At 43.5% G+C, this 7,725-nt stretch overlaps 1 pseudogene; it reads right to left on the minus strand.

The window, feature by feature from the left end:
* Positions 1-1,138: 1,138 nt before the first annotated feature.
* On the minus strand, positions 1,139-1,404 carry LOC100583351 (annotated as a pseudogene).
* Between the last annotated feature and the right edge of the window lie 6,321 nt (positions 1,405-7,725).

Here is a 7,725-nt window from a genome sequence, read left to right on the forward strand (position 1 = left end):
GGCGAGGTATAGGGAAGGGGTGTAGAGCTTCTGTGCCCTATTGGAGTGTACCACCTTTCTAGTGCCTCTGTGTGGTCACCAACTCCAGCTCTCCAAACCCTGTCACTTCAGGGTTTTTATGGATGCCTCCTCACTTAGGCATGATTGATTAAATCAATGGTTGTTTGTGATTAGCTCAATCTGTAGCTCCTTTCCTCTCCCTCGAGGTCTGAGGGTAGAGAGGGAGGCTGGAATTTCCAAACCTCCGATCATCCTTGGTCTTTCTGGCAACCAGCCCCCATCCTGAAGCTACCTAGGGGACCCCACCAGCAGTCTTTCATTAGCATACAAAAGAAACTCTCATCACCCAAAAGATTCTAAGGGTTTAGGAGCTGTACGCCAGGAGCCAGGGACAAAGGCCAGAGGTTTATTTATTTATTTTATTATATCACAGTGGACAAGTAGGAAATGGGAACAGGATGAGAGTTTTAGAAATAATCTGTAGGAGCGCAAAGATCAGTAATAAACCCAATTTAGTCAACATTTTTTAGTTGAGAAAACAGAAGCCCATGGTTGGGAAGTGACTTGACCAAGGACACACAGCTGATAAGTGGAGGAGCTGAGACCACTGTCACATTTTCCAATTTCTGGTCTTGCACTCTCTCCACGTTATTGAAGCCTCTAGTTCAGCTACGTGCAACTCAGCACATCCAAAGCCTTTGCACTGCGTGCTCTTTAATCCTTTAAGAATCTCTTAAAGAGGAACAGACTTGTCTGCGGGTGCCGGTGACCTGGCATGAGCATTCCTTTTGCAGGAACAGTGTTAAGCTCTCTACAAAGAGCAGGTGTGAGTCACCTCCAGTCACAGCCAAGCCAGCATCTCTCACAATATTGTGGAAAAAGGCCCCATGTATCAAAACTGTCTTTTTAGAAAACAGCCAGATTTGTGCTCTGAGAAGAGCTCTGGCCCTGGTCTGAGCTCCCAGGGATCCCTCTTTGGGCCCCAGCTTTTCTTTTTTAACCAGACATCTGTTATGTAGAGGTTAATTCCCATTAGGATATAAAAGGATTCAGCAAGGATCACGTTCCTCAAGGACAGGCGTAAGCAAAGGAGGTCGTGGTCAGGGCAGCAGAGCGTGGCGTCCGTGCAGGCCCCTCTTCAGTGGTACTTGCATAGTCGCTCATGCTTGAGCTCCTTGTAGGAAAGGCAGTAGCTGAAGAGCATGTAAGCCGCCAGTACCGTGGAAACCCCTGAGACACCCTTTCTTCACGTCGATGTACTTGTTATAGTACCAGTAGAAACCTCTTTGAAATGCTCCAGCAATGCCAGTAGGGGTGAAATCTTGCATCAGTATCCAGCCTTGGCAGCTCCCCTAGTTTGACATCCAGGAGTTTCTTCTCCTTCACTGGTACAAATAATGCCATCTTGGAGGACCAGCTGTGGGGCCCAGCTTTTCTTTCAGTGTTAAGAAGCTTGAATAGCTAATTGCACCTCACTAGGAGCTCTGATGGCACTGAGGAGGCTTCCCCCAGCTAAGGCCCAAATTAGTGAATGGCAAAGGCTCACAGCTAGAACAAGAAGGAGAACGTGAAGCAGGATGAAGAGCATGGCAGAGACTGATAGTTGTCTAGGAAAACATCCCCCTTCTTCAACAGTAATGAAATTTTAGCTGGGCATATGGCTGCCCAGTTGGAGGCTGCACTACCAGTCTCCCTTGCGGCTAAGTGTGGCCGTGTGACTAAGTTCATGCCAGTAAGGGACGCATGGAAGTGCTAAATGCAACTTCTGAGTCATCTTCAATGTAAAGAAGCTCCTTGTCCTGGAGCAGTTCTCTGTTCCTTCTTCCCTTAAGCTGAATATGAACGTGCCTGTGGCCTAGCACTAACTATGCAGACAAGGACAATGCCCTTGGTGATGGCAACAGGACGGAAGGAACCTGGGTTCATCAGTGACAGCATGTAGAAAAAGCATTCACCAACCTAGACCTCAGCATTGTTAGTGACAGAGGAACAAACCTCCATCTCCTTTGAACTATTTTTGAGGTCTTTGGATATAGTAACATATCCTTTACTCTGATTTCACAAATGAAAAGGTCTTGGCTATTTCATATTATCAAGAAGCTGTAATTTACATACCCCATTATAAATGACCAGGGATTTGACAATTCATTTATATTCCTGTTGCTTGGGGCTCAGGTCATGCTTTTCCACAGAATCGATGTGACTCATGGTGACACATGTCATCCCCAGACTCAATTAACTCATAGCCTCAGGTCGAGGTCTAAGGAGCAAGGAAAGAGAGTCATGGTAGAGATTATGATCCTCCAATGACCATACAACCCCATGCCCATTCTGCCTATGCTTCTGGCCTGCCTTGCTTCCAGGTTGCTGCATACCAGGTCTCAGATTGCCACCTCCCCTACAATTCAACCAAATGCCTAGCTTGGTCTCATTTCATATAGAAATAAACAAAGCAATCTGCCTGAACTGATATATGCTGACATGATTTTTATCTAAGAAAATCTATGTCATTGACTATGGTGAACTTAGAAAAGTTTGTGTTCTATACAGTACATTTATTGCAGTGCAGTTGTGGTCCACAAGCATGGTTGCATCTGTCTAGTGAATTAGGTTATCCTACTGACCACGTTTACTTCCTGCAGACAAAGTTTAAAATAGAAAGGAGAATAAGGCAGGGAAATAATTTCAAAAGGCAAGCAGACACTTGGCTGCGTAGTCCAATTGCTAGGAGACTAGATTGCATTTATGGAGTATAGAAAGTAAGGGAGTGATTTGGAAACACAGGAGCCGGTATAAGTCTGCTTTGTACCATATACATAATAATTGGGTTCAAGAAACAGAATCCATTCTGAATACTGTAAACAGGAAGAGATTTTTAACACATGGAATCTTCCAAATTTTGCTTACCAAAATAGTTGTGAAGTGGGAGTGCTTCACATATTACCTCATTTAATCTGGAGACTATTTCTAGGAGGCAGGTAATATTATTCTCATTTTCACGTGAAGATACCAAGTCTCAAAAAGTCTGGGAAATGCCCAGTTCCAACATGAAATGGGATTTAAACCATGTCTCTTTCTACAAGTTGCTGTTCTTCTCTGCTCCTCACATTCCTCCACATCTTCAGAGAAAAGATAAAATCTAGACTATATCCCCATGATGTTTTTATGAACCACTTTAAGCATCAAATGACAAGGCTGGAAGTGAGACTTCTCTGAATATAACTTATTTACTTTTGAACCACATAAACTGTTTGACATTTTTCAAAAAAATAAAATCAAGGAAAATAAAGTTAACCCTAAAATTGAAAATAAATTGACATTAACAAACTTAACTCTATCAAATTGGTTACATAATCACACAGAGAAAAGAATTATTCCAAGTGACTTTGGAACATGTTTCTCTTGTATATATTCTTGGTGGGATATATTGTAAGAAAAAAAGAATTGCAAATAATTTTAAACTTCCCTCAGTAGTTTTATTATTAGAAGTAATATTTGTACTATAATTTTGAAAGTATTTCATATATAATTAGGATAAAAAATAAGAATGTTAATATTGGTTGGGTGTGGTAGCTCACATCTAATCCCAGCATTTTGGGAGGCCAAGGCGGGTGGATCACTTGAGCCCAGGAGTTTGAGACCGGCCTGGGCAACACTGAAACCTCGTCTGTTATTAAAAAAAAATTTTTTTTTAATGAATGCTAATATTATTAAGATCCAAGGTTTTGATTAAGAGAGAAAGGAGATACAAATAAAATAAATGTAAACACTCTGTAATGTTAAATTTGTATAGGACATATTAATATGAACTCATGGTAAAACATTTTTTTACTTCCTCTGTTCACTTAACCTATAAAAAACGATATTCCAGTAGCGATGTTAACAGAAACTTTCCCTTACTCTTGATAGTTTTGCTGCCAGTTCTGGCCAAGTGTCATCATGTGGGTGGGAAGGGATTGGATGCCAGGCCAAGGTTGCAAGGAAGTAATTTATTTTATTTTACTTTTTTGAGATGGGGTCTCACTCTGTCACCCAGGCTGGAGTGCAGTGGCGCCATCATGGCTCACTGCAGCCTCAACCTCCCTAGGCTCAGGTAATCCTCCCGCCTCAGTTTTTTTGTTTTGTTTTGTTGATATTTTTTTGCAGAGATGGGGTTTCATCATGTTGCCCAGGGTTGTCTCACTCCTGGGCTCAAGTGATCCATCTGCCTTGGCCTTCCAAAGTGCCAGGATTACAGGAGTGAGCCACTGTACCCAGCCAGGTAAAGAAGTAATTTAGTCCTTCATTCTGCAGTTGGGGATTTTAAAGTTGTGTGCCAGTCCTTTTCCCTGGCCCTCGTCATCACTTACAATATCTCTTGTAAAGGCTACATTGCTTACTAATGCTTTTATGTCCAAGTAGACTCTTCTGAGTGAGTATGAAGGTGGGTTCGTGTCCTGTGTCTGGGTCCATGAAAGGTGGGAAGCTGAAGTTGAAAGAGAGAATCCTGAGAGTGCAAAATCCCTGAGAATCAGCAAAAATTCCTGGGAGAACTTCTGACTTTCGAAGGCTATGTAATTGGTAGAGTCAAAGCTGAGGTGACCCAAAGGGTAAAGGACAACCCAGCTAACATCTGAGTTGTAGGTGGAATAAAGAGAAAATAGCACTGCAGTTTATTTATGATTTGATGAAAGAGTAGAATTGGAAAATAGTAAGGTCCAGAGAGGTTGGAAGGATTTAGAAGGCCCAGGAAGGGTGGCAAGATCTGCTTGGCTGGATGCTGTTCGGGAGGGATTGTGGGTTTACTTTCCTCTTTAAGGGCCTTCTGTCACCCCCAAGGATACTGTCACTGTTCTCTATCTCCATGACATGGGCCCAGACCTCTAGTCCAGAGCACACATTCTCTGTGCTCAGTTGTCTGAGGCAGCTGTCGGATCAGCTCTGCTCAGGCGCATCTCAGCCTTGGGGCACTAGTTCTGTCCATCCTTGATGTACATTGTGAGGCTTCTGTTGCTGTTCCTCTACTATTTACAGAGGAATCAAAATATAACCAACACTTAGGCCAGGCGCAGTGGTTCACACCTGTAATCCCAGAACTTTGGGAGGCCGAGGCAGGTGGATCACTGGAGGAGGTTGAGAGTTCAAGACCAGACTGGCCAACATGGCAAAACCCCATCTCTACCAGAAATACAAAAATTAGCTGGGCATGGTGGTGCATGCCTGTAATCCCAGCTACTCAGGAGGCTGAGGCAGGAGAATCATTCGAACCTGGGAGGCGGAGGTTGCAGTGAGCCAAGATCATGCCACTGCACTCCAGCCTGTGTGACAGAGTGAGAATCCGTCTCAAAAAAAAAAAAAAGAAAAAAAAAATATACAACCAACACTTAGAAAGCACAGACCCTAGGGCCAACTTCCAGCAGAGTGCAACCTTACCCTATTTCCCTTCCAAAGTTTTCTAGATCAATTATGTTGGCACAGAGAGCCACCTGGCATGGACGCTCCCGGGAAAGATTAGAATATCATCAAGGGGAACAGAGCAGAGGTAGGAGTGGGAGCTGGGGTTTATATCTGAAGCCCACAGATCCTCTCTCTGGGTAAGGGCTCCAGGATAAAACCCTAATCCCAGTGATTCACTGGCCACAGATTGGATTATTAAGAGAGTTCAGGATACCTGTAGGAGAACTGAGTTCCTCAACTGTTAGTCATGGGCCACAGTCCCATCTTAGGGTTTCTGGGTCAAGACTTCCCCTTGTGTTAGGGCCGATAGGGAGAAAAATGCTCTGAGCCTGTGAAAGCCTCAAGTCAGGTGCTGGGGCTCAAGCTCTGTCGTCAGGGGCAGGGTCCCCTGGGATGGAGTACACATTCTCCTGCAGTTCTGGGAATCTGCCCTTCATGAGAAAAGAGGGTAGGGACTGAAAAAGTCAACTGAGTATGACAGACAGAAAACCCTTCTTGAAAATTTCAAAGAAAAAGAACGTATTTTAATCTACTTTAAAGTGAGTAACAAGATGGATCACAGAGCTCTGTTTATTGAAGATAGAACATCAGATGACCCATGAATAATGAATGTCTGGAGCTTGCCTGGAGGGGAGAGGACAGTGAGAACTGGATCCCAGCCACTCACTCTTATCTGTCAATATCAGTGCAGAGTCAAAAAGAGAAACAGAGGCATAACATTAAAGGATAAGGTTTTGTTTCATTAGCGCAAGGCTGCCCAAGGGCTAACCTTGATCTCACCTTTCTTTTTTTTCTTTCTTCTTTTTTTTTTTTTTGAGATGGAGTCTCCCTCTGTCACCCAGGCTGGAGTACAGTGGTGCGATCTTGGCTCACTGCAACCTCCATCTCCCGGGTCCAAGTGATCCTCCTGTCTCAGCCTTCCAGGTAGCTGGGACTACAGGCACGCACCACCACACCCGGCTAATTTTTGTATTTTTAGTAGAGATTGGGTTTCACCATGTTGGCCAGGCTAGTCTCAAACTCCTGAGCTTGAGCAATCCACCACCCTTGGCCTCCCAAAGTATATCTTGCCTTTCCATGAGGGCCCAGGTCCGCAATCTCTGAGGATGTCAGTGCCTAGAGCAGGTCCCTGTTAGAAAACAGAGCTCCCAGAGGGGAGACTTCACGGCAGCCTGTCCTGCCTGTCCATCCAAATGAAAGCGTAATGGAGCTGAGTCACCCGTCCTGCCCACCAGGGGCAGGTGGTGTGAGATACATTGGAACCATTATTAGTTTTGGAGGCAGAACTTCCAGGTCCTGATTTTCGACAAGCTGCTTAACTTCCCCAAGGTTCTGTGAAAATTTGGTTGGAAAAGTTCAGTTTCACAAAAGGTTTGAGAATTGTTTTGTTTGATACTGAAAGCTTCCCTTCTGCCTATGATGCGATGGGAGTTTCAGGGTTCTGGATGTTCGGCCTATGACAGTATTTGTCATCCCCAAATAACTTCTTGGTTGAGTCTCATTACCTAGGAAATCAGCTTATTAATTCCAAGAAATTGGTAGCAAAGGAAGTTGGGTGGCACCCGGAGGAGGAGAGTAGGTACAAACTCAACAGACGGTGTAATTGCATGCGGAAGCCTCATGATGAGCAAACTGTAGCATGGTGCTGGACTCATACCAAGGAGTGACTAAGGCTGCCAAAAAAAAAAAATTAAGGATAAAGACCTTAGAACTATCATAGTTAATAAACAAGAAGTATCAGCAATTTAAATCTTAATTTGGCAAAGTGGAAAGAACAAAGAAATAGAGCAAAAGCACATGCAGATTGTAGCTTAATAATCTTTGGCTCCGGTCCTTTTGGGTAGTGGGTCGGGGGGAGTTGTATACATCCTGAAGTCACCAGCTTAGCCTCGAAGATCTTGGGTAGAAGGTTCCCCTTCCTGAGGTCATCTGCTTCAGAATGATTACTTCAATACCTCTGTTTGAGATATCTGTTCAAACAGCCTTTTTGTGATTCTAGTGTGGCCTAAGTCTTTATATTTGGGAGGTATAGATTTACTGTTGTGTTGTTAGTAGTACCCGGTAAGGTCCTTCTAATTGAGGTTCAACAGCAGTCCTTGATGTCTGATCCACTAACAAATAAGAAAATTTGGGTTAAAATTATTCAAGATAATGCCAGAAGGACAAAGTTAATAAAATGTTTTGGTTATTCAAAAGAAAACTCTGTTATCTGGGCATCAAATAACTTGCTAATTTTATGGAAAGGAAACACTAATTTTACTCTTTTGGTGTATCTATATTTGCAGAAAA

The sequence above is a fragment of the Nomascus leucogenys genome, chromosome 1a (assembly GCF_006542625.1).
Source record: "Nomascus leucogenys isolate Asia chromosome 1a, Asia_NLE_v1, whole genome shotgun sequence".
In the NCBI taxonomy this organism is placed as follows: domain Eukaryota; kingdom Metazoa; phylum Chordata; class Mammalia; order Primates; family Hylobatidae; genus Nomascus; species Nomascus leucogenys.